The 24,532-nt window shown below is 35.4% G+C and overlaps 1 protein-coding gene across 2 annotated transcripts in view; it reads left to right on the top strand.

Annotated features, from left to right (window-relative positions):
* The window catches only part of LOC129746277 (profilin), a 34,205-nt gene that overhangs the window by 6,969 nt on the left and 2,704 nt on the right, over window positions 1-24,532 (top strand). The gene's annotated exons all lie outside the window — the stretch shown is intronic.

Here is a 24,532-nt window from a genome sequence, read left to right on the forward strand (position 1 = left end):
CCAATCCTCCGAGATGATATCCAAACACGCTGCCACGACGCCACGCCTAGGTGTTGCCTTACCGGCAGCTAAAATTCGAAGTGATTATAAGCTTCCTAAAATACCCGCAGCCAGCGGCCAGCAGCAATGACGCATGTTGATTATTACTAAGAAACATTACGAAAAGGCGTATAAATCAATCATCCGTCAAAATAATATCGGTTTTAAAGAAATGGAATTCCATGTTTATAACTGTTAAGCATAAAATTATACAAATCCTTGAGTTTATCTTGATATTTTATTAATGAATTGCTTCAACTGACTTTCAATGTGTGATAAATTCGTGGTAAGTAAATACAGTTGGATGAAATTTTATAAAGTCAAAATATTTACTCTTTTCAAAAACAATCATTTGCGAGTTAGCTTTAAGTTGTTCTGAGTTGAAGTTGCAATATAAATTTTAATTTCAACAATTTCAAAGGTCCAAAAAATGATTTATTTATTATATGTCCTTTTGTGATGTTCGTTCACATTTCATATTCATGAAATGGCGGACATGTCTCAAAAAATGCTATTTGAGGAACTTTTTGGAACTTCGAGTCCATAGAAGGCTAGTTGAAACCCAATTTGTAACTTTCATTTTGAATGATGCGAATTACATGTCACAAAAAGGCTATTTGAGGAACTTCTTGGAATTTGAAGTTCACATGAGGCTATTTGATACCCAATTTGTAACTTTGATACTGTGTGGATGCGATTGACATGCACAAATAAGGCTATTTGAGAAACTTCTTGGAACTTGAAGTCCACAGAAGGCTATTTGAGATCTAATTTGTAACTTTTATACCGTGTGCATGCGAATGACATGTCACAAAAAAGCTATTTGAGGAACATTTTGGAACTTCAAGTCCATAGAAGGCTATTTGAGGAACCTTTTGTAACTTTCATGCTCACATTCGAGGAAATTCGGTACCAATTCCCTTTGGAACTTTTGTTCAGCGAAATTCGAACTTTGGAGGCACGAGTTTAAGTAGATATAAGGCTTTTGATTGCTTGAAATTGTACTTAAGTTAATGAAGCGATCGCCATTAACTTATCCTCTGATCAAGGCCGCCTCTTGCCTTGATCCGGCAGTTATCAGCAGCGATACCAAATTGGCAAAAAACGATTTAAGAAGACTTTGACTATATTGACAGATATTGGACGCGTTAGTGATCCTCGGCAGATTTAGCAGTACGGCAGTATTCCGGAGTGATTGCCAGAGGCGATGAATTTGATAATTATGACCGTAGCAAAGAAAGGCTGTATCATTTTTGGAGTGGAGTGCTAGCACGCGAATGTTGAACGTGGTTTTTGAGTAAATTCCGAATGTCTCTTCGAAAATATGCGTGAAGAATCAGTGGTGGTTAAACGACAATTCTTTGATGCTGTTTTTTTTATGCTGGAGGGATATAATCAGTCCAAATTTCCAACAAACTTATTCAGAGAGTTCGAAATTCACATGCTCTGTATATGGAAGACAAACATCGCCGCAAAAAGAAAGCTCTTGAATCAGATCAAACAAAGCTGACAAAGCTTCATCGAGAAGCGGAAGCAAAATCGCTTGATGTGAAACGGAGGAAAATTTTGGAAGACGCACAGAAGAAGGCTGATAGCTTGCAAGAGAAAATTGTTATGCTGAAATCATAAGAATTTCTACAAGTGGATCCGAACTGGCTGACTTATCTTAAAATGTTTAATGTCACAAAAGTATAAATTATTGCAATAAAGTTATCGTAATAAATAAGTATTCTCGACTCAAACCTTTCTGTGCGTTTATTTTCGGGGAAAATATATATATTTTTAAGTTGCTTCCTCAGGTTGTTTTTCAAACCTGGAATTTTCTGGAAAAACGTCTGGAAAATCAGGGAAAATCAGGGAATTTTATTACCAGATATGAGTCGACACCCTGTTTTTGGAACTCCATTTTTGGTGACTGTTGTTTTAAGCAAAAGACCTTTATTTACTAAGTTATTATGGAACTTTGAACATCCGCTTTAGATACAACACTTTAGTACCCCTTCTGACCATTTTAATATAATGCTGAACCATTTTGGTGATAAATTTTCTGAAATGGCTGATGTTACATGGCTTAAAGGTGCGTTTGCACTTGCCCCGCAGTGTGGGTTAACAAGAGCGAATATTATTTTCACAACTTTCGGGGTGTACTGAAAATTTATCGTAAATGTTTTGCTTTCACTTGAATATCGGTCCCAAACACTCACCTTTTAACGAAAATTCGGATTTGAATGCCCTTTTTGTAGCCAAAATATGCAAAACAAAAACACACTGTTCATGTCTAATACGTACTTAAATTTGTGTGTGATCAAACAGTGCCGTGTTTTAAGTGAAAAATTTAAAGAAAGTTTAGTTTATCTATGTCAGATTGTTCGTTTGGGTCTAAACAACAATTTCTAGAAGAAGAAATATTTTTTACTTTTTTTTGTAACATAGAAAAGTTGAGCGTTTGCACTTGCCCCGAGTTTGCACTTGCCCCGGTGTACCTTATAGAATATGTGGTCCAGACTACAAATATTCTAATTGAAAGAAGGTTGGGCTATTTTATGTCAGTTTTTTTTTCCTTTGGCGTTTTCTATTTCCCAACTAGCATTTTCAGTGTTGCTAGCAAACCGGGAATACCTGGGAAAACTTTGAATTTCATCTCATCACCGGGAAAACGGAAAAACCGGGCAGTCTCAATATACATTTACATGAGGTAACACTTATTTTCGTTCATTACCTAGTAACATACAAAGTTTTAATAACTTTCATAACTCATTGCGGATCAAATACAAGATATCTCGTTTTTTCGCTCTCCGCAAGTGTGCTACATTAACAAGCATACTGTAAGGTTTTTTTACACTGGTATACTGCCCTTCTAAGCAAGATTGTCCCATGTGGAAAAACGAGCAAACGAGAAAAACGCGATTGAAATTTTGATCTGTTTTTCGGATTTTCGTTAAATTTATGGCTCTTCCGCACCTTTCATGCATATTGTTTTTGTGGTTGGTCAATGTACATTGAAATCTATACATACTTTTCGATTTTTTTTTCCTCAAAGCAGAAGATAATCGTCAAAAACGCTTCGTGTGACACTTTTGCGTAGAATATGAGCGTGTGTTTTTTTGTTTCTATGGAAAAACTAGCTTCGTTCAATCGTTGGTAAAAATCGGTTTCAACTGGTTTCTGTCAACTGATAGATGTTCAACGAGCCAATGTTTTGGTCGAAACTAGTCAGGTCGTTGTTCATTGGAGCAAGTAGAAACTAGTTGAAACCAATCCAGCTCGGCAGCAGGATTCGTTTCGACCTGGTAGAAATCGGTCGAAGTCAATTGGAAAGAGACAGGTGGTAAACTGTCAATCCATTTCTACTTGTTTCGACCCGTTTCGACTAGGTTTCATTGAACAGACATACTGTCACACGAGCTCTTTTTTATTCTTTGTTAGTCTGCGGGAACGGGAAGGATTTTAAAGTGTTCCGGAAAAATTATAATTGAGCGTTCAAAACTATAGATAAGATGAGTGCATTATTGATGCTGATGATTTACGGTTTGGAGTCAAGGTTAGAGAACAGTGACAAACAGTAATGACGATTTCCTCGGATTAAGTGACACCGAAATCAGAATTGGATCAGAACGGAATGTTTTTTCTTAGTTTAAAGCTGGGGGAGGAAGACTGAATAAAAAAAGAAAAAAATCTTTCAAACGTCAAATTCCTCTAATCAATCTACCGACCAGTGCGAAGGTGCAAAATTTTACTTTCTTATTTAACGATTTTCAATAAAACTTTTTTGATGCTGAAAAGCACTTGTTTTGTATAAAACAAGGTTTTTATTACGTTTTGTTTTGCTCTGGTAAATTCTTTCATGATCAGGCGTATTGAGTCGCTCAAATTTCGTTGAAGTTTTTGAAACTGATAAATAAAAATTGTTTGATTAATGGTTGTTCTAAAAATAGCTTAAACAACAGATTTAGATTTTGGGTAGTTCTCATGGACCGAACAACATTTTTATATAGTTAAAAGTTTATATGTACGATAGAGTTGACAGCCTGGTATTGGATAATCTAGCTGGTGTATTCGATTTCTATGTTTACTTTTGAATCGGCAGCAATCAACTCAGAAGACTTAAATTTAGCACCTAAACAACTGAGTTACATGACTCGCTACACGAAACGGATCATTTAAAGTTAGAATTTGAACGATTACAAATCTTTTCAACTATTGCTGGCTTTTTGACGAACAGTAAAAAAACGATACAGAAAACGATACAGCGAATTTCAGTCTTCCTCCCCCAGGTTTAAAGATGATCCGAATGAATCCGAGTCAAGTTTTTTTTAAACTTTTTTTTAGAACTATGAAAGAAATAATCAAGGAAGATTCTACGTGGAAGCGCAATATTGCGCATCGATTAATTCTTTTCCTGTGGATGCCGGAAGCATTGCCATAACCATATTAGCCGGGATGATCGAGCTCATTTGAATAAAACATTCTGGAGCTTCGATAATTAAGGCCAAAAACTACTAAAAGTATGTCTATCCGAAAATATGCTTATTATGAGGAACCAAAAATAAGACAAAATGATGGATCTGAACCGGAAGTGGAGAAAAAGCTTTCACTGAAGTGACCCCCTCTCCCTTGTCCATCCCTGTGACCTTCATTCATAAAAAATACACATTTAACGTTCAACATTACAGCACAATGTGTCACTAAAGCGATTTTGAGGAATTCTGTTACAGTCGAGTGGTTTTTGAAGAGTTTTTCTCAGTGGGACATTCTTGCGTAGAAACATCAACATAGAGACAACCACCTAGATGAAAATTTCGTAGATGTTCAGAACAAAGTATACTTTTTTGTGTTTGTATTCGAAAGATAACACCATAATAAGCAGTTTCCAGCAAAAAAGTGAAAATGAGCCAAAAGTCACATGGGACATTCTTGCGTAGAACGGCAGTATACTGCCGTTCCAAGCAAAATTGTCTCATGTGAAAAAACGTGCGAACGAGAAAAACGCGATTGAAATTTCAGCTATATTTCCAATTTTTCTCTCCAACTAAAAACTCACCGACAGTTTTTTAATAGTGAACAGCTCAAGTTAATCATTTTACAATGCCAAAAAAAAATTACATTTCTTACAACAAACGAATCATAAGAGCCAAAAATGCTTCGTGTGAGACTTTTGCGTAGAACCAGAACGCATACCGATGCTAGTTCTACGAAATACTTTCACACGGCTACACTTTTTTATCATTTTAAAAGTTCGTATAGATTCTATTTTTCCCAAAAAATCGAGTTCAACCGTAATTTGTGAAATACGTTCCTCTTTGATAATAATAATGTACATATCGGTATCGATCCTGTTAGTAGTGCCTATAAAAAGTGTTAGTGAAAATTTGCCTGAATAAATCATTCAATGCTCTTCGCTCCTCCCCTACTCTCTATTTTAGTGTTCTTCTCGGTGAATAACATTATATTCATCAGTTTGAACTCACCTTAAGTCAATTGTTTTATAAAATTTGCATTTTCCATAGAATTTTCTCTAGTGTGACACTCTTGCGTAGAAATATCAACATAGAGTCAATCACCTTTAAGAAAATTTCGTATAAGATCAGAACAAAGTATACTTGTTTGTGATTTAATTCGAAAGATAACACTAAAGAAGACCGTTTCCAGCAAAAAAGTGAAAATGACCGAAAAGTCACATAAGAAAGATTTGCTTGGAACGGTAGTATACGAATCGCGTAAAAAACCGTGCTAATTCCCGAAAACCGTGGTAAAAAACCGTGCTAATTGTAAAAAAACCATTCAAATTCTACAGCTCTGAAACTTGACACTTGAGACCTGACCTGGGACCAGAGACTTGAGACTTCAGACTCGAGACATGAGACCTGAGACCTGAGAACTGATACCTGAGACGCCGGACTTGAGACCTGAGACTCGAGACCTGACTCTTAAGACATGACACCTGAGTCCTGATACCAGAGGCATGAGATCTGAGACCGGAGACCTGAGACCTAAGACATGGGACATTAGACCTGAAACATAAACATGAGACCTGAGACATAAGAAATGACACTTGACACCTGAAACCTGAAACTTGAGACTTAAGACATGACACCTGAGACCTGAAACTCACAAGTCTCATGTCTCAGTTCTTAGGTTTAAGTCTCAGGTCTCATGTCTCATGTCTGATGTCTTAAGTCTCAGGTGTCAAATCTCATGTCTCATGTCAGGTCTAAGGTTTCAAGTGTTTTACATGTCTCAGGTTTCAGGTCTCGTGTCTCAGATATCAGATATCAGGTCTCATATCTCAGGTCTCATGCCTCAGGTCTCATGTCTCAGGTGTCCGGTCTCATGTCGTTAGTCTCAGAGCTAAGATTTTCCCAACTTTAAAAAATTTCTAAGGGTTTCCCGTTCAAAAGGACGATTTTCTGGCAAAAACCGTGTTAATTCACAAAATCCGTGTAAAAAATCCGTATTATTTCCTGAAAACCGTGTAAAAAACGTTTATTTTTTATCAGAACCTAAATTAGATTGCTCGTTAATTTCCTGATTTGTTATAAGTTCTATTTGGTTTGAATGAAGCGTTGAAATAAAAATAATTATAAAAAAAATTCTATTAACTGATTTTCTTTGTCGATGTTCTTTATCGTTAGATTTTATAAACATTCATTTGCTGCATCACCCTCGGTAATCATTGGTGTGTAAATGTGTACGGCACTGTAGCGCTAAACATATGGTCCGCAAATTTATTTACATAAGCCCTCCATTTGGAATGGAAATATGCTGGCATGCATATCTTTTTTGAACCAAAAATGGCTAGGCTGGAGCCATCTGCAGCAGTCGGCTCAACGTTATCTCGCTTTAGACGGATCGTACTTTCGTTCGCTATTTGAATAATATTGTGGAAGCATGAAATATATGCTGCGTAATCGGTGGTGATAAGAGTGATAACAATTAACTAAGTCTTTGTGGACTCGGTAACAATAACTGCTGATTCGATTTTAAATGGCCTTTCAGCAGTAGATTTTTAAAAATAGACTCAACTGTCTTTTTCACATATGTATGCCGTGAAACCCTTTTAAGACGACAAAAACGGAGAGAAGATTTTTGGATAACATAATTTTTAAAACTTTCGGAGGCTGCGGCCGTGAACGACGGGTGTGATTTTGTTTTCGCTGCCAATTTTAACTCCTGGAGAAAAATTCATTTTTGCTTGTCATTTGTGCTGAAAATTTGTTCAAATGTTAGAGATTCTCAATCTGTTTTCAAGAACGCTCGGAACGATTACCACGACGTTAACAGAAGACAGTAGTGTCCTCTGCAACCAATGCAATCAATATCAGCAATGCTTCGGGAAGTAACATCAACGCTTCGCAACAGGCCAGTTTATTATTAGCTGACCAAAAGGGCTAGCTACAACAGCCCCCGAATTCCTGATCAAGCCACGGGGATTCTGGTGAGGATGTGCCTCATGCGGCCTTTTTTGGTTGGCTAGCAGAGCACAATTACGAAGAACCTCGGATCGACTTTGACGAGGGGGTGACACTAATCAAGAAATCCAAAATACCGTTTAGTGCACCCATAGAAGAGGTTGCAAAAATCCAATGCCTATTTAGCACATCTCTGTGCCGATAATGCGCTGAAATGTGCACTGTGCCGAAGATGATATGTTTGAAAAACCGTAACTGGCATAAGGACTCGCCTCCCAACTAAAATGATGCATGACCACTACATTCAAGCAAAACAAGAAAAACATTTTATGGGATTTCGTTCCTATTGGATAATTCATCCCAGAAACAAGAAAATAAAAATATAAACCACAGCGCCCGTAGGGAGAATCGAACTCAAATCACTAACCAAATGGTCTTGCCAGACCGACATCTTAACCAGTGTACTATTTGAGCTTCATGCAGGAAGAGGGATATTTGTCATAGGCATTCTGCCACCGATCAATCACAAAAGAAACGCACGACAGTGGCTTCCCGGCGTTTGGCCTCCTTTCAAGGTATTCATTTGTCTTGTGATGGAAACGGGAAAGGGAACGGGAGTGGAGGAAACGGGAAACCCATTGAATGAGAACTGTGCTTTGCTTACTGCCTGCTATTACATACACACGCTACATATACACAGCTGCTAAAGCCGGGCAGCTTGGCCGGTGCTTGTTTGCCGGTGAATTGAAGGAATATATTCTTGTTGCTTTTGCTACATACACACGCACAGCTTAGCCGTGGTTGTTTGCCGGCGAATTGAATTGAAGGAATGTTTTTTTTGTTGTTGCTTTTACTGCATACACACGCACAGCTCGGCCGTGGTTGTTTGCCAGTGGATTGAAGGGATTGAATTAGAAGGATGTTTTTGTTGTTGCTTTTGCTACATTCACACGCACAGCGCTCGGTTCGCTGGCTGCCTGGTGTTGGGCGGTATTTATTTCCATCCTTCTTCGTCTTGTGATGCGATAGGGAGGGACGTGAAAGCGTTTTTATTTTGTTTCTTTCAGACATACGCAATTCGATGTCTGTTCAATCAACTCTAGTCGAAACAAGTAGAAATGGATTGACAGTTGATCACCTGTCTCTTTCCAATTGACTTCGACCGATTTCTACCAAGTCGAAACTAATCTTGCTGCCGGGCTGGATTGGTTTCGACTTGTTTCAACTTGCTCCATTGAACAACGACCTGACTAGTTTCGACCAAAACATTGGCTCGTTGAACATCTATCAGTTAACAGAAACCAGTTGAAACCGATTTTTACTAACGATTGAACGAAGCTTCGGTTAACTTGGGAGATTAATGCCGGTGGGAGCAAATCGAATCAGCACCAATCGCGTTATCTTCTTGTACCAATGATGCTATGTAATTGACTACACGCCATTGGCACAGAGGCTGAATTTTGGGTGTGTGTACCCGAAGAGGTGGTCGGCCAACAATAAATGCTACTGCGGGATGTCTTGGGGCTCGAAGATCGTACGTGGTGAACCGGGTGGCAATGGTGGTGCCGAACCCTTCAATTTCGGAACTCTTTGAACTTTTACGCGTCCCAAATGTTGCTGAACAATTGCTGTTGCTCGCAAGGTGGGTGTTGTTGGTCACTAGCCGTTTCTCAAACCCTTTCACACGTTGGTCAACCCCCGGTAAGTGCAAGAAGAGCGATTGTTGGCAACTGGTGGATTTGGCTGCAGGCTTGCCCATTCCTGTCTTAAATATTCCCGGAAATTATCCCTTTCAACATGTATCCTTTTCAAATGAAAAAGAGGTAAGATGTAAAAAGTGTTTTTTTTTTCATATGTTCAAAATAGCTTAACTCTATTATGGGGTTCAGCGGGGGGTCGGACAGGACATCAAACGATCGGAAGACTGATATACAATGGATTGTGGGTTCAAGCCAGCCGGAGTATCTCGACAAATTTAGAATCATGAGAAGGTTACTTAACATTCCAAAGCCGTTCGCAAAATTTCCGTACAAATCTATTTTTGATAAATTTGACCTGCCGTTTACGTACGTTCTCCTGGCCGCAAATATTGACCGATTTCGATGAATTTTAATTCATTGTATAGATAATTTATTCTAGTTTCTCAATATTGAAAAATAAAGTCGAAATATTTTACGAAATCACCAGTAGCTGATTCCGAATGAAAAAAGTCCCGAAAAAGAGCTCTTTTTAGAATGCTTATAACTTGTGACAGATTCCAAATATGGCGCTGATTTTATAATATTTGGAATTGTCAAGAATAAATCTATCCATGGATGTATAAATTTTTGGTAGAAAAAAATTCTTACTTCAAAAAAGTCACCCAATTTTGGCTTTGCATTGCTGTATCTCGCTTACCAATGGACCGATTCTCTAAATTCAAATTTTAGTTTTTTTTCGTTAACTTTGTTATTATTTTCGTAGAACATAGTTGGTTCCTCAAAAATCTCAGTTGTTCAGTATATGATAATGAAACTCACATCTTTTTTGTCATTTTTCAAACTCCCCCTCGTGTCGGTGGGTTTACGCGATTTTGTTAGCGTGATTTCTCTAAAATTTGAACTCAAATTGGTCACTTTTTATATACCTAGAGATTCATTAGAATCTCCTCTTTCGATTGACATACATTTTGTGTGGTATTTTGAAAATTTGTAGCAACGTTTTTCGAATTTACTGAAAGCTGCCAGATTTCAACCAGTTTGGTCCACGTTTTCAACAGGTTGGTGTACAAATCTCGCACCCCTCACGTAGCTGCGGGAGAAACAAATTCTTAAGCTCTCTTTTTGTCGCTCACCAAATCTTCCATCCAACCCAGCAGCAGAAGGAACTGCCGTCTCACCGCGTGGTTTGTTGATTGATTGTGCTGATGCTGATAACGAAATGAATGCTTTATTGTTGTAGGAATTGCTTGAATCTTTTTTGATTTAATATTTTAATGGATGGGCAACATTTCTAAGGTTCACGTCCATGATTTCTGATTCAGATTACAGATTTCAGATTTCAGATTTCAGATTCAGATAACAGATTTAAATTTCAAGATCCGATTTCAGATTCAGATTGAGATTCAGATCTCAGATTCAGATTTCAGATTTCAAGTTCAGATTTCAGATTTCAGATTCAGATTTCAGATTTCAGATTTCAGATTTCAGATTTCAGATTCAGATTTCAGATTCAGATTTCAGATTCAGATTCAGATTTCAGATTCAGATTTCAGATTCAGATTTCAGATTCAGATTTCAGATTCAGATTTCAGATTCAGATTTCAGATTCAGATTTCAGATTCAGATTTCAGATTCAGATTTCAGATTCAGATTTCAGATTCAGATTTCAGATTCAGATTTCAGATTCAGATTTCAGATTCAGATATCAGATTCAGATTTCAGATTCAGATTTCAGATTCAGATTTCAGATTCAGATTTCAGATTCAGATTTCAGATTCAGATTTCAGATTCAGATTTCAGATTCAGATTTCAGATTCAGATTTCAGATTCAGATTTCAGATTCAGATTTCAGATTCAGATTTCAGATTCAGATTTCAGATTTCAGATTCAGATTTCAGATTTCGATTTTAGATTCAGATTCAATTTCTAATTTCAGATTCTGATTCAAATTCCGATTTCTGATTAAAGTTTCTGATTAAAATTTCAGAATCTTTGTTACTTGAATCATAGATTTTGTGTCTCCTGAAATAAAAGAAAAGAATCATGATAACATTCAAAACAAATGTATCACTGAAGAATTCTAAAATTCAGAAAAGAATCATGATAACATTCAAAACAAATGTATCACTGAAGAATTCTAATGATAAAATGTGTAAAAAGATTCAAGAAGCTTATTTATATTTGGAAAAATAATCCTTCTCTATTTTAAAATCAAAACATTTACTACGCAAAGAGGCATCAGCATCAGCACAATCAATCGACAAACCACGCGGCGAGACGGCAGTTCCTCCTGCTGCTGGGTTGGGTGGTAGATTTGGTGAGCGACAAAAAGAGAGCAAAAGGATTTGTTTCTCCCGCAGCTACGTGAGGGGTGCGAGATTTGTACACCAACCTGTTGAAAACGTGGACCAAACTGGTTGAAATCTGGCAGCTTTCAGTAAATTCGAAAAACGTAGCTACAAATTTTCAAAACACCACACAAAATGTATGTCAATCGAAAGAGGAGATTCTAATGAATCTCTAGATATATAAAAAGTGACCAATTTGAGTTCAAATTTTAGAGAAATCACGCTAACAAAATCGCGTAAACCCACCGACACGAGGGGGAGTTTAAAAAATGACAAAAAAGATGTGAGTTTCATTACCATATACTGAACAACTGAGATTTTTGAGGAACCAACTATGTTCTACGAAAATAATAACAAAGTTAACGAAAAAAAACTAAAATTTGAATTTAGAGAATCGGTCCATTGGTAAGCGAGATACAACAATGCAAAGCCAAAATTGGGTGACTTTTTTGAAGTATGAATTTTTTCTACCGAAAGTTTCGGGATAGCGGCCAAAACTTCCTTTGGACTACCAAAAATTTATACATCCATGGATAGATTTATTCTTGACAATTCCAAATATTATAAAATCAGCGCCATATTTGGAACCTGTCTCAAGTTATAGGCATTCTAAAAAGAGCTCTTTTTCGAGACTTTTTTCATTCGGAATCAGCTACTGGTGATTTCGTAAAATATTTCGACTTTATTTTTCAATTTTGAGAAACTAGAATAAATTATCTATACAATGTAAAATTAATCGAAATCGGTCAATATTTGCGGCCAGGGGAACTTACGCAAACTCTCGGGTCATATAGACCCGAACAGCCCGGATTTTTTTGAGGGAGCACTTCCGGTGGTCACAGGAAGTTGCCTGGTACTACAGATTGTGTATTTCGTGATTCCCCAGGGAGGTTTTTAAAATCAAATTTTTGCGATTTTTTCTCGAAGAGTTATGATGATTTGAATGTGCGCTTCGGGTCATATTGACCCGAACGACTTTGGAAGGTTAAGAACCTTTTCAGAATTCTTTATTTGTTTCGAACAGTTGGAAGGGAGTGAGATGAGTCAAACCTGTCCCAAGCCAGTGGTAACGGACCCCTTGGTTGTACTGCAATTATTGTTGATGAGTTAAGCATGAACAATATTTGAATATGCGATCGAGACTTCCCGTACCGCCTCGGGTCGAAAGACCTATCAGTCACTGGTGGGTTTTTTATACATACCTACATACATACATCATTTTTAAAACTTTCGGAGCTTAACATAGGTTAGTTATAATTGAGAAACTTAAAAGCGCATCAATTGTAAGTTGAAATTTTTTAATGTTCTCTGCTCTTGGATTTAAATTTTGACTGATTCAAATAAAAACGATTGGACGAAAAGCTTTGATGACTTAACACGAAATAAGATTTTTTTAAATTTTTTGCTGGAATATTTGATTACGTTTAATTGTTTATACTGTTTGTATATTGTGTTAATGCGATCCATTATTCCCTACACATGATATCACCAATCGGTAATGACAAGCCTGCATTTAGTTCAGGTTCTGGCATCTGCCGTGGAAGTTCCCACTCCAACTGTGCTTGTATGTGATTCATTTTCTGCGCTATTTTTGCTCCCTGCACCGGTTTTGCGTTGTTAAAGGTTCCATTTGTTCAGGAAAAAAGTGGTTGAACCTGTTAGGAGATTGTTGCTACCCCGTGATAGTCATTTGAAAATGAAATAGCTGAAAAGTGGCAACTTGCAGTTTGCTGCGTACTTAAGAAAGCGCATCCAGTTTTGTGCATCAGTTTGTCATCATTTTCGTTCGACTGGTTATGATGAGTTCGATTCGATTATCATTGTTTACGCTTTAGTTTTCTAAACTAGGGGTACCTCATATGAAATGTGGTTCAATTTCGACTTTCTACTTCACTGGAAAAAAGTCAATAGGTAACAAACTCGATTGCTTTATGAGATATATCACAGGTGAATGGAGAAATTAAACGCTGATGCCACAACATTCATTTGGGATCCGAGTGGTCAAAGTCTAGAAGAAAAAAAAACCTTTTGAAAAATCCATGAAGAGTGAGGTTGTGTGGCAACTGTGGAAAACATTTCTGACCCGAAACGGAAAATTGATGCAGTTCGAAGGTGCTGCAAAATGAAAAGCATGGTCTGTTACTAGACTGTGACGAAATATCATTGCCTGCCTTTTCAACGTAATTGACTACGTACGGTTTATGTACAGTACATCAATCGATAGCAGAAGAAACGCTGCATTCTATTTTATTATTAGACAACCAGTGACTCAGTTGGATTGCGTTGAGATTCGCTATTCGAGAATCGAACTTCCAAATACAGCTAGTAACATTGTTTCCGATGATTAGTTTTTGCTTCTGCATTTCGTCGATAAAGAGCAAATCGAAGATACGATTGAGTCAGAATGCTGGTTTTAGGTTAACGTGAACGTACTGTGTGTTCACAAGTCGTGTCGTCAGTAGATCATTGCATTTTCTATTTTTGGATTGATGACATGCTAATTTGGGTAATTCTTTCATTATTGAATAGTGGTAGGGTTTGAATTCGAATTCTTTTGCCATAGGATCATTTAATATTTTTATCTTTACCCCTTTAATGCATAATTTTTTTTAAAAACACCATCAATTAAAATCCAAATATCTCGGAAACGCGTGAATATTATGTACGTACTCACGAAAAATATTCTTGAGATTAGAAGAAATTAGTCCATGGTATTTTTATAACGATATTTTAATGTATGCGAAGAATGTATGCAGAAAAATAGCTTAAATCAAATTTATTCATTTTGTTTTTGTTAAAAAAGTAGGTTTTTTTTCAAATCGATGTTATTTCTTCAGATTTGGAAATTATAACATTTTTTTTAATCTCAATCAATCACAAACATCTTCCTGGACCTAAAGAAAAATGATTGGAAGAAATTTGTAAATCTGTGAAATTAATTAACGATTTAAAAAAAATATTTTTCCACTTTCCATAACTTTACAAAAAAAAGTCAAAATAACGGCTTCAAACCTGTTCAGTTGTGTTATTCGAATTAAAATGTTACTTTTTCATTGACAGAATAATTCGGTATCGATTTTTGGAAAGTGCCAATACGCCAAGATCTCTGTTTAGGGAGAAACGCATTTGAAGTTTCAGGAAATATAACGTTTGCCTATTTTCCTAACTCCTTTGCATTTTCCTAACTGAGTATATTTAAACTCCTTTCAAAATAAGCATAATTTCATTCTGCGAAAGGTAAATATAAGTTTTCTTCGCCAAAATGCGAGCGCCATTTTGAAATCCAGAATGACTGTTCGCCTTTCGGATCACTTACCACAGAAGCAATATTTAGATTTTAGGCCAATTTCGCTTTGCAAAACAGCTACAAGTAATCTCATTCAACATATTTGCACATTTTAACACATAACCATTCAAAAATCACTTTTATTCGCGTTTTTGCCTTGCTGAATTGATTTGAAAATAAATGAATGCCCTTTATCAATCCCGGAGTTACTATTGGCCTTTTTGTTCGCGATGAAATGCCAGATGAGGCCAGATGAAAATAAACAAAAATTAATATTCGCCCCAGGATGAAGAAGGCGCGAAGAGCATCGTGATTGCACACTCATAAAAAAGCTATTACCTAGTCTTTAAAAAAAAATCAAATTAAACACTAGAATTTTAAATATTAAAAAAGGATCATATTTTTATACGTAAAATAGAAATTTCATTACATTTATGCTAGTAACTGGATTTGTTTACAATTGGCGCATACAACACAAGAAAATATCTACTCCCCATCAGCGAAATTAACCATACGCTGGAAATTCGAAATTTGTAAGTTGATATACAGTACTGCCCCTATTCGCATATGAGTCCCATGTGTAAAAACTGCAAACCGAGAAAAACGCTTGTAAAGTTTGAAACTTGTTTTCATAAAAACAATCGTATGCATCATTTGTTGGCAAAATCTATCAATAGTTCGGATAGAACACACCTCAAAGAATACTTTTGTTTACTTTTGCGCTAATACTTACTGATAATTACGGAAAATTTTCAATAGAACACTTATGTGACTCATATGCGAATATTCTTAACCCTCGAACACAGATTGTTTGGTCAGACCATTTTCGGAGGAAAATAACTCGTCTTATTTGGCGGACAATCAACACGAAAGAGAGTTTTTATTTATTCTACATTCAAAATTCCAGCTTTTCCCGCTAAATCATTCTTGAAGTAACAATAGATGAATTACTGGCATCATTATAGCGGTGCTCAGATGGACACTATATTTTAAGGCGCATTCTAGCATTATCAGGGTGACCAATACCATTCTGATCGAACAGAGATTATTCGCAAATAAGTCTCTAGTGCTAAAGTTATCAACAAGTGGCAAGTACTTTTCTAACATATTTTTTTCATTTGTTTACCATTCTTTTTGATGACAGAAGAAAGTTCTCGAAAGATCTTGATTTCAACCTGATTTCAATCAAGGTTTTTTCGCCAAGTGGGATGTGTTTTCCAGTATTTTTCCAGACATCATCATCATTTAATTCAATGTGTGTTATGGATACGTAGATAATACCGACCAAAAGTTTGCTGGATTCAAGACAAAGAAGGAGATTGCTTTCGGGAGCATCTTCCTTGGTAATAAACGAAAAGACAACAGATATTGTTATACTTATACATATAGAAAAAAGTAATGAATTTTTTTTTTGTTATTTTGTTACCGAAACAACTCTTCAAGTACCACCCACCTGATCACACATTAGATCGTCGAAATTACCCACGAAGGAACTATCCTGATCGAAAACTGATCTATTGAGCGTGGTTCATCGGTTGATTTTTGTCGAAAAAATAATTTTGGTTTAGAGTTACTTATTCATGTTTTTTGTGACTAAGAACCAGATTTCTTCGGAATCATTTTGCTACTATACGTTTAATTTTTATGTAAATTAATGTTTTAAGCATAAAATTATTGATTCACTTCATTTTCTATCTATCCTTTCCCTCAATTGTAAGCTCTGGCGTTGAATTTTGGTCATGGGACTCATATGCGAATATTTTTCACATGGGACACATCAGGAGTCATATTTTTTCGAAATTTTGGGAAAACCTTCGAACAAAAACTTGTTTTATAGGTAAATTGGAGCACAAAGAAGCGTTTTCCATCGATAACTCAAAAACGATGAAAATGCACATGGGACTCATATGCGAATAGGGGCAGAGTACCGTTGATAATTGTATAGAAAATGGAAGCACGCACTTTGTCACTTCGACTTTGAACTTTCATAACTTTTTCCTCTGATAATATTTTTTGATCAAATTTTCAGCGTTAGATAGATCACTATCTAACTATCACACAATTATATCACAAAATTTGAGCTTTTTGGAGTTTGTGTGACCTGAGATACAGTAATTCTACGAAAATCGGACTTTTTGGACTTTTACCATTCAAACTGCAATATCTCAGAAACGACGGTACATTTTTTATTAAAATTTTGCAGAGTGATTGTTGAAATATAAAGCTAGCATGTCTGAAGTTTTTGAAAAGTTCTATTGATGGGATCAAAAGTTAGGTGAGGTAAAATATTTCAGGCATGAACCTAGATATACGATTTCTAAAGAATTTTGGACGAATGTTTCTATAGGAAAATCCTATTTTATGTTTAACAACCAGTAAATCTATTTCAACTCAAAAATCAAAACATTATCTCGAGATTTTGTTTTCAAAACACAAATAGATCATTTATTCCATTTTTTCTTTTCTTCATTGCTTTTGCCAGACATTTTTCGACTAACTTGTGGATGGAAACGATATTGATCTCATGCATCGTCCAAAATTCTATAGAAATCGCATTTTTATGTTCATGCCTGAAAAATTGTACCTCGCGTAACTTTTGATCCCATCAATAGAACTTTTCAAAAACTTCAGACGTGTTTACTCAATATTTTAACAATCACTCTGCAAAATTTCAATAAAAAATGTTCCGTAGTTTCTGAGATATTGCAGTATGAATGGTAAAAGTCCAAAAAGTTCCATTTTCGTATCTGTATCTGTGAATTACTGTATCTCAGACCACACAAACTCCAGAAAGCTAGAACTTTGTGATATAATAGTGTGATAGTTGATCTATCCAACGCAAAAAATTTGATCAAAAAATATTATCAGTGTAAAAGTTATGGAAGTTCAAAGTCGTAGTGACAGTGCTCATGCTTTGAATTTCTATACAATTATGAACGGTACTGTATATAGTACACATAAACGGAAAATCGTCCAAACCGGCAAGAACGTTAATCAATTCCGTAATAGATCTTTTAACTTACAGAAATGTTTTGACATTTTTTTATACATTTTGCAATCAAAAAAACTGAAAAAAAACTGGATTTTATCCCATTTAGTTTATTTCTTAAAAAAAACGTACGTATAGACAGCTTTGCGGATATATTTCATAGAGAACAAGAAGGATTTTTCATATATTTCAGGCATGAATCCGTATTTTTTTCAGGACTGTATTAAATGAACTACGATAATTAAATGTTAGAAGGCATATGGCACAGTTTTTTTTTAATAGAGGCTATGCGATTCAACACAAATATATTTAAAAAAATGAACCCCAGATTCATAAGCAGTTTGTTTTTGTCCTCATTATTTATCATAAAGCTTAGTAAAAAGAAACTGGAGCAACAAAAGCTTCTTCTATTTCAATTAATTGAAGTTTTAATCTTTCTTACCCCTCCAATTTCGGGCCATATAAGCAACTCCGATTGGATTTTTACAATCGGCAACCAATTACCTATTCCTTAGACTAGTTATGGTCAGTAAAAAGAGCTGTTTCATCAACTAGGGGAGGAGCGGGCTATATGCGCCTATTAAGCAGAACACTGATTTAATCAAATATCACATCGAATATGTGTACAAAAACTATATACACGTGTGCAGGCATCTGTTTTCTATACATTGGAGTAATTTTTATGTTAAAAATTTCTTCTGTTTCCAAGAAAACGATTTTATTATAAGTGTTGTCTAAAATACCAAACCTCAAACCGTGCGGGCTAAATGCGCCTATTTATGTTTTCAACAAAATTTCTGTTTTTTAGGCAATATTTCCGTATAATTTCATTGAAACTGCTAGAAAGTAAAAATTTCCGTACGACAAAGCTGAAGTATTATAAAAATCTATGTATATGTATTACAATTTTATGGAATAAAACAAAAGTTAGGGTTGCCATATTATGGAGGAAGTTCATCTATAAGAAAAACTTTATCAAATCTGTTTTTAGATCTTCAATTCTCTCTTAAGATGTTATTTAGAGCTTAGATTTGAAGGTTCATAGATAAAAATCATTTATTTATTCTATTTAACCTGTTATTTTTGGATGGAGGCATTTTACAAACATGATGGGGGCATACAAAAACACTCTTTTATTCCACTATATAATCATTATTAAACCTCCACAAAAGCTGAAATATGTTTAATTTCTTAAGTTTATTTGAGTAAGAAACAAAAAATATCCTAGTTTTTGTTTTAAGCTTCTTTACGAATAATTTTTAAAAGTCGAAATATTACATCAAAATGTTTTAAAACCTTATATGATTTTTTAAATTTTTTTGAGTTTGTAAATTCATAAAATTCTTTCTTGCCTTATGTTCTAAGCGTATTTTCCTTTAAATGCATTGGTCAGATAAGCTGTCTAATCAGCCATTTCATCAAACAGCCATAGGGTCATTTAACCCGATAGGCCCATTTAGGAAACCTTTCCCCTACCTATCTAGCGCTGGGTCAAACTATCGAGTTATTTGATTGAAATTCCTCGCAGTGCAATGCTCTTTGCACTCTATTGGTGAGAGTAAATCGTGTCACGCACGATGGCTCTGCGAAGCACAAAAATCCGACGTCAGGCGGCGAACATCGCTTGTCGAATCCAATGACGCAACCCTACCGGTGAATCTGACTTACATTTCAGTTTGGTAAAGTTGTCTTTTTTGTTGTTTCGCCAACCACCTCATCGTCATGTTCGTACATCAACATTTGTATCTCCGCGCATCACGACCACTTTTTCAGTTGAGAAAGCACGAAAGTGAGACTCGAAGCCAAAATGTGTCGTAGCCTCGGTTCGAATCATGGTGTTTGACCATCGAGGACAGTGACTTCGATTTTTTTTTTAGTTTCAGTCTGAGATATGCACATAAATAGAAGATACCAATCGAACGATGACGATCTTGGAATTTTATAACCCGAGGGGGTTGTACGGACGGATACGTGTTCGTATTCGGGCGAACGTTTACTTTCGTTTGCTTCCAACTTGGTCTGGTCATGTGTGAGTCATCTTGACTTGATGTCGCCGATGCCAAATAGAGCTGAATATGAATCTGCATGTGTGCCTGGTTTACAGACATATAAGGCAATCTATTTCAAATTGAGTTGCTATAACCGGTACTGTTATGAAGGTTAAAATGAAGCATTTCGTGAAGTATTTTATATGAATTTTATGATGAACTTTATTAGGGCACGGCCGATGCACTTTGGGGCATCCCCATACAATGAGGCGGCAAAAAAAATTGTTTTGCTTCTTATGAATTTTTTGAAGCTGATATGAATAGTATGCAATGAACAATCAATATACACTATTTTCAGCTCTGATTGTGCATGTATGCTCAAAAAGGACAAGAAAATAGGAATATTAACTCTCCAAAACGTGTTATGTGTTCTCAAAAATTTTTTAAGAGATTATAACAAATTGACTCAGGGTATTTTTGTTCAGGATTACCAATGCTGTTTTGTATGATATATTAGAGAATATATTCAAAAAATTGTAATAATAGAATTTCATAATTTTTAGGAAAGAAGTAGTTTTCGGAAAATCTTTCTTATTTATGCAGAAATCGAAATTCTATCAATACTTTCAGTCACAGTCATCTTTCTGCACCTTATGAACAATGTTTGCTAAATAATGTTTTATATAAAAGATACTATTTAAAAAAAATGATGAATAAGCTACCCATTTTTTTTTTGTATCGTAACTTTGAATGATGCATCTATTTGTTCTTACATTCGATTAATTAAACTCTTAGCTATGTTTCAGAGACAAAAAAAGTTTTGGGCAAAGCTGGGCTTTTTTTAGAGACCAAAATGTTTAAACTCTTATTGAAAATCTAAAAATGAATGTAGCAATTCTTTCATAGGAAAAATTGATTTGATTATGATTGGATCAGTATAGTAATTTTTTTTTTAATTTTCCAAGTCTGATGTCAGAGTTGATTTTTTTTCACCCATCTTTCTTGGTAAATTTTAACGTTTTTTCATTTGCCTAGCAAAAAAGTAAATTTAAACTTTTTATTCACCTTGCGAAAAGGTAATTTCAACCTTTTTCGCATTCACCTAGCAAAATAGTAAATAATACCGTGTTTGAAAAAAACATTGTTGATTAACTTTCTTCCCCCAGGGTCGTGATCTTCGATTTGCTTTCTCAAGGTCACCTTCTCCGCGTGCTTCCGAGCCACCATTGCCGATAAATCCTCCAGCATTGGTGCTTCATGATAAACTGGTAGATGTTACGGAAAGCTTTATGATGAGAATGAACTAAATGAAATTTAAGAAAATATTTACCATTCTGTTCCGATTTTCACACATTGGGCACGAAGCAAAACTTGTTCCTGATTGACAAAATAGCTAGCCTCTCAATAAACGGTTTTGACAAATACAGACCCCGTTCGATTTTGGCTACACGCCCGTACATTTTGTGTTGCCAAAATCGATTATTTATTTATTTACATAGTATTCCGTCTCACGACATAACTTGACGACCATAATTCCTAAAATTCACTTGGTCCATGGCAACCGTTCTCCAATTTCTCGGGCACCCCACGTTCACCAGATCACGCTCCACTTGGTCTAACCGCCTCGCTCGTTGCGCATGTCCCGCCCAGCTTATCGGGCCAGCCTTCACCACCTTCTGGATACTGGGTTCGCCGTAGAGTCGCGCGAGCTCGTTGTTCATCCTTCGCCTCCACACTCCGTTCTCCTGTACGCCACCAAAGATGGTTTTTAACACTCGTCGCTCGAATACTCCGAGTGTACGCAGGTCCTCCTCCAGCAATATCCATGTCTCGTGCCGTTTTTTTTTTGCCAAAATCAAACGATTTTTTCTTTCAACTTATTTTTCAGTTATTTTTCACAAAATAACTATTATTATTATCAAAAACGTTATTTTTAGTCAATTTCCGACCATTTGTAGTCTTTTTATATCATGTTTTTGATGCATTTTGCACTTCTCTTTTTTTGTTTATAATGTTGGTTTTCATTTGTCATATTTGCTGTTTTTGTCATTCTTCATCTTTTTTTAGTTGTCTTTTGTCATTTTCAGTCTTTTGTTTGAATTTGTTTTTTAACTTTTTGAATTTTTCATCTTTTTGTCATTTTTAGTATTCTATAAATTTTTTAAAAAGCTTTTGTTTTTATTGTTGCATTTGATCATTATTTCAGAACAAAAAAACGTATTTATGTTGAACTTCTAAATTAAATTGGTCCTATTATAACGAAAACTAAAAGGTAATGTTATTTCTAAAAACCGTTCGATTTTGCACATGTGCCAAAATCGAATGTTATCAAAAACGAACGGGGTCTGTAGTACCTTTTTTCAAGATGACGTACAACGTTTTATTTGGCTCAATCTAGGTTAACTTCATCTCATTACGAGGTAAGTTTACCTTTTATTGGATTTACCTTGGATTTACCTTTTTTTCTGGGTGAATTGTACCTTTTTTACAGCTCGATTCAGGTAAACTTTACCTCGCTGTGAGGTGAAAAACTACAAATCTATTAGGTACTCTAGAAAAGATATTCAATGTTATACAAAAAAATGTTTTTCAAAATGGTTTTTTTTTTCATTTTAGCGTTTTTGACTGCATATTTAAAAGCTATTTTACTTTTCTGTAGGATGAAAATAAAAAATCACCGAAAACTGCTTTACATAGCCAATGAGTTTGTTGATTTGTATAACTTTTGCAAAAATATTTATTGAAATTATTGGAAGCCCTAAAAGCAAAGAGTTCCAATTTTGAACACTTTTCAATGGATTGAGATTTTTTTATTTTCAAATGGTTATAACTTTCTCATGAATTACTTAGCTTCTTTTCATGTTAGCAATAAATGAAGCTTAAGAATAAGCAAAACCAATTATTAAAGACAAATTTCATTTCAAGCTTATTTGAATTTTCTGGATCAATTTGTATGTATGTATGTAGACAATCTACCATGGGTGCACGGATTCACCGCAGTTTCGCCAACGTGTGCGCTGAATTGCATTCTTTAGATCATGAGTTCGGCTAATCTTCAATGCAAATCACCACATACCCCACACCATGGCTTCGTGTGAACTGTCATGTAATGAATGTGTTTTGTGTATGTGTGAGTCTTATTTGGAGAACGAGACAATCAGTTTCGCAGCCGTATAAGATTCATCACATTTTCAGTGTTATGAATCTACGACAGGTATTCCGCACTCGTGTATATATACCTGGACAGCTGGCAACTGATCGAACATTCTTATTATATAGTCAGTTATAAGAGAAAACACATCTTACCTGTCGGCCACTTATGGGATTCGAACCCAAAAGTTTTCTTGAAGATATCGGTAATTGGACACAGCATGCCTGGCATACCAAAACCAGACTCGCGCCAGCCTATCCACTAGACTACATCGGCACTCTCCAATTTTCTGGATCAATTTGTATGCAAAAATTTCTCTACCATTCAAACTTCCATACAAAACTGAAATGCGTTGCGCTAATTCAGGAATCAACCAAATCATTTCAAATTTTACATTGATGCTTGGTAAGCCAAAAGGCATCGAAAAAACATATGGGAAAAAGTCAATTTTGACAGCGGTTCAAATTACTAGAGAGTTATGCTTATCCTAAGGTACGTGTACAAATAATGGGTGTTTGCGAACAAATGGCTTTAAGTGTCAAGTGATCATATAAAAACATTCATTAGAAACATTAAATGTAAATCATGACCGGCGTAGTACCGATCATCATATGAGGACCTTGCAGCCAGAGGGGTATTCATGCTTAGTTCTTTTAGAAATGGGACAGTTACGAATGCGTGTATCTCAAAAACCATTCGTTTGGTCGAGATACTTTCTATGAAAGAAATGAAGGTAATCTTATGATAATTCATGAAAAAATAAATTTATCGATTTTTGTAAGGAAAATGTCTACTTTTTTCTTGGTACCTCCCATCGGCCTGCATACACTTTTTCCAGTCATGATATTGATCAGTTTTTCAAATTTATACTTCGTCTAATCTGTGTTTTAGCTGGCTACATCCTCCTCCTTCAATTTCTGCTACTTTTCGGTCCAATACTTCTCTTTTAAAAGAAACAGAGGACAATTTTGTGGATACAGCTGTTTCGAAATTAATAAAACTTGATTATTTTTGAGCCACTTCAAAGCATTTTTAGTGGAACTTCTGCTGGCAAAATCTGACAAAAACGATGTAAAACCATCATGAGATTGAACTTAAAGCAAGTTCACTGGTGTTGAGAAGAAGTGGTAGTAATTCTTTGAATAATCAATATTGTCGGCTATCGATTTGATAATGAAGATTTTTGAAGGAAACTGTGCAAAATTATTTTTTTCTTCGTAAATATCTCAAATTTAAAATTTTGACAAAAATAGGTCTTATAGTACTTTTTACAGGCAGAAAAATTTCGAATGTCCGATTACTAGAAAACGAGCTATTAGTAAAAGAAAGTATCCCATCCCTTAAAGAATTGAGTTTTATAAGTCAATTTCGTGTAATCGCGCTTTAAAGTTGTTGTGTTTGGCCATTTTCCATATATTTTTCGGATATTTTTTTTCTTTCAAAGATAAAAGTATGTAAATAAATCTAAAAAACAACAAAATTGCTTATTTTTCTCAAACTGAACTGACTCAGTTATTCAGATTTAAGACATTCCAATCCGAATGAAAATCAAGTTTTAGATAAGTAATTGATATTTTAAATAAGATGTGTCTACCCTCAATTTCCAATATACCTTCTTGTTA

Source organism: Uranotaenia lowii, chromosome 2, assembly GCF_029784155.1.
Source record: "Uranotaenia lowii strain MFRU-FL chromosome 2, ASM2978415v1, whole genome shotgun sequence".
NCBI lineage: Eukaryota > Metazoa > Arthropoda > Insecta > Diptera > Culicidae > Uranotaenia > Uranotaenia lowii.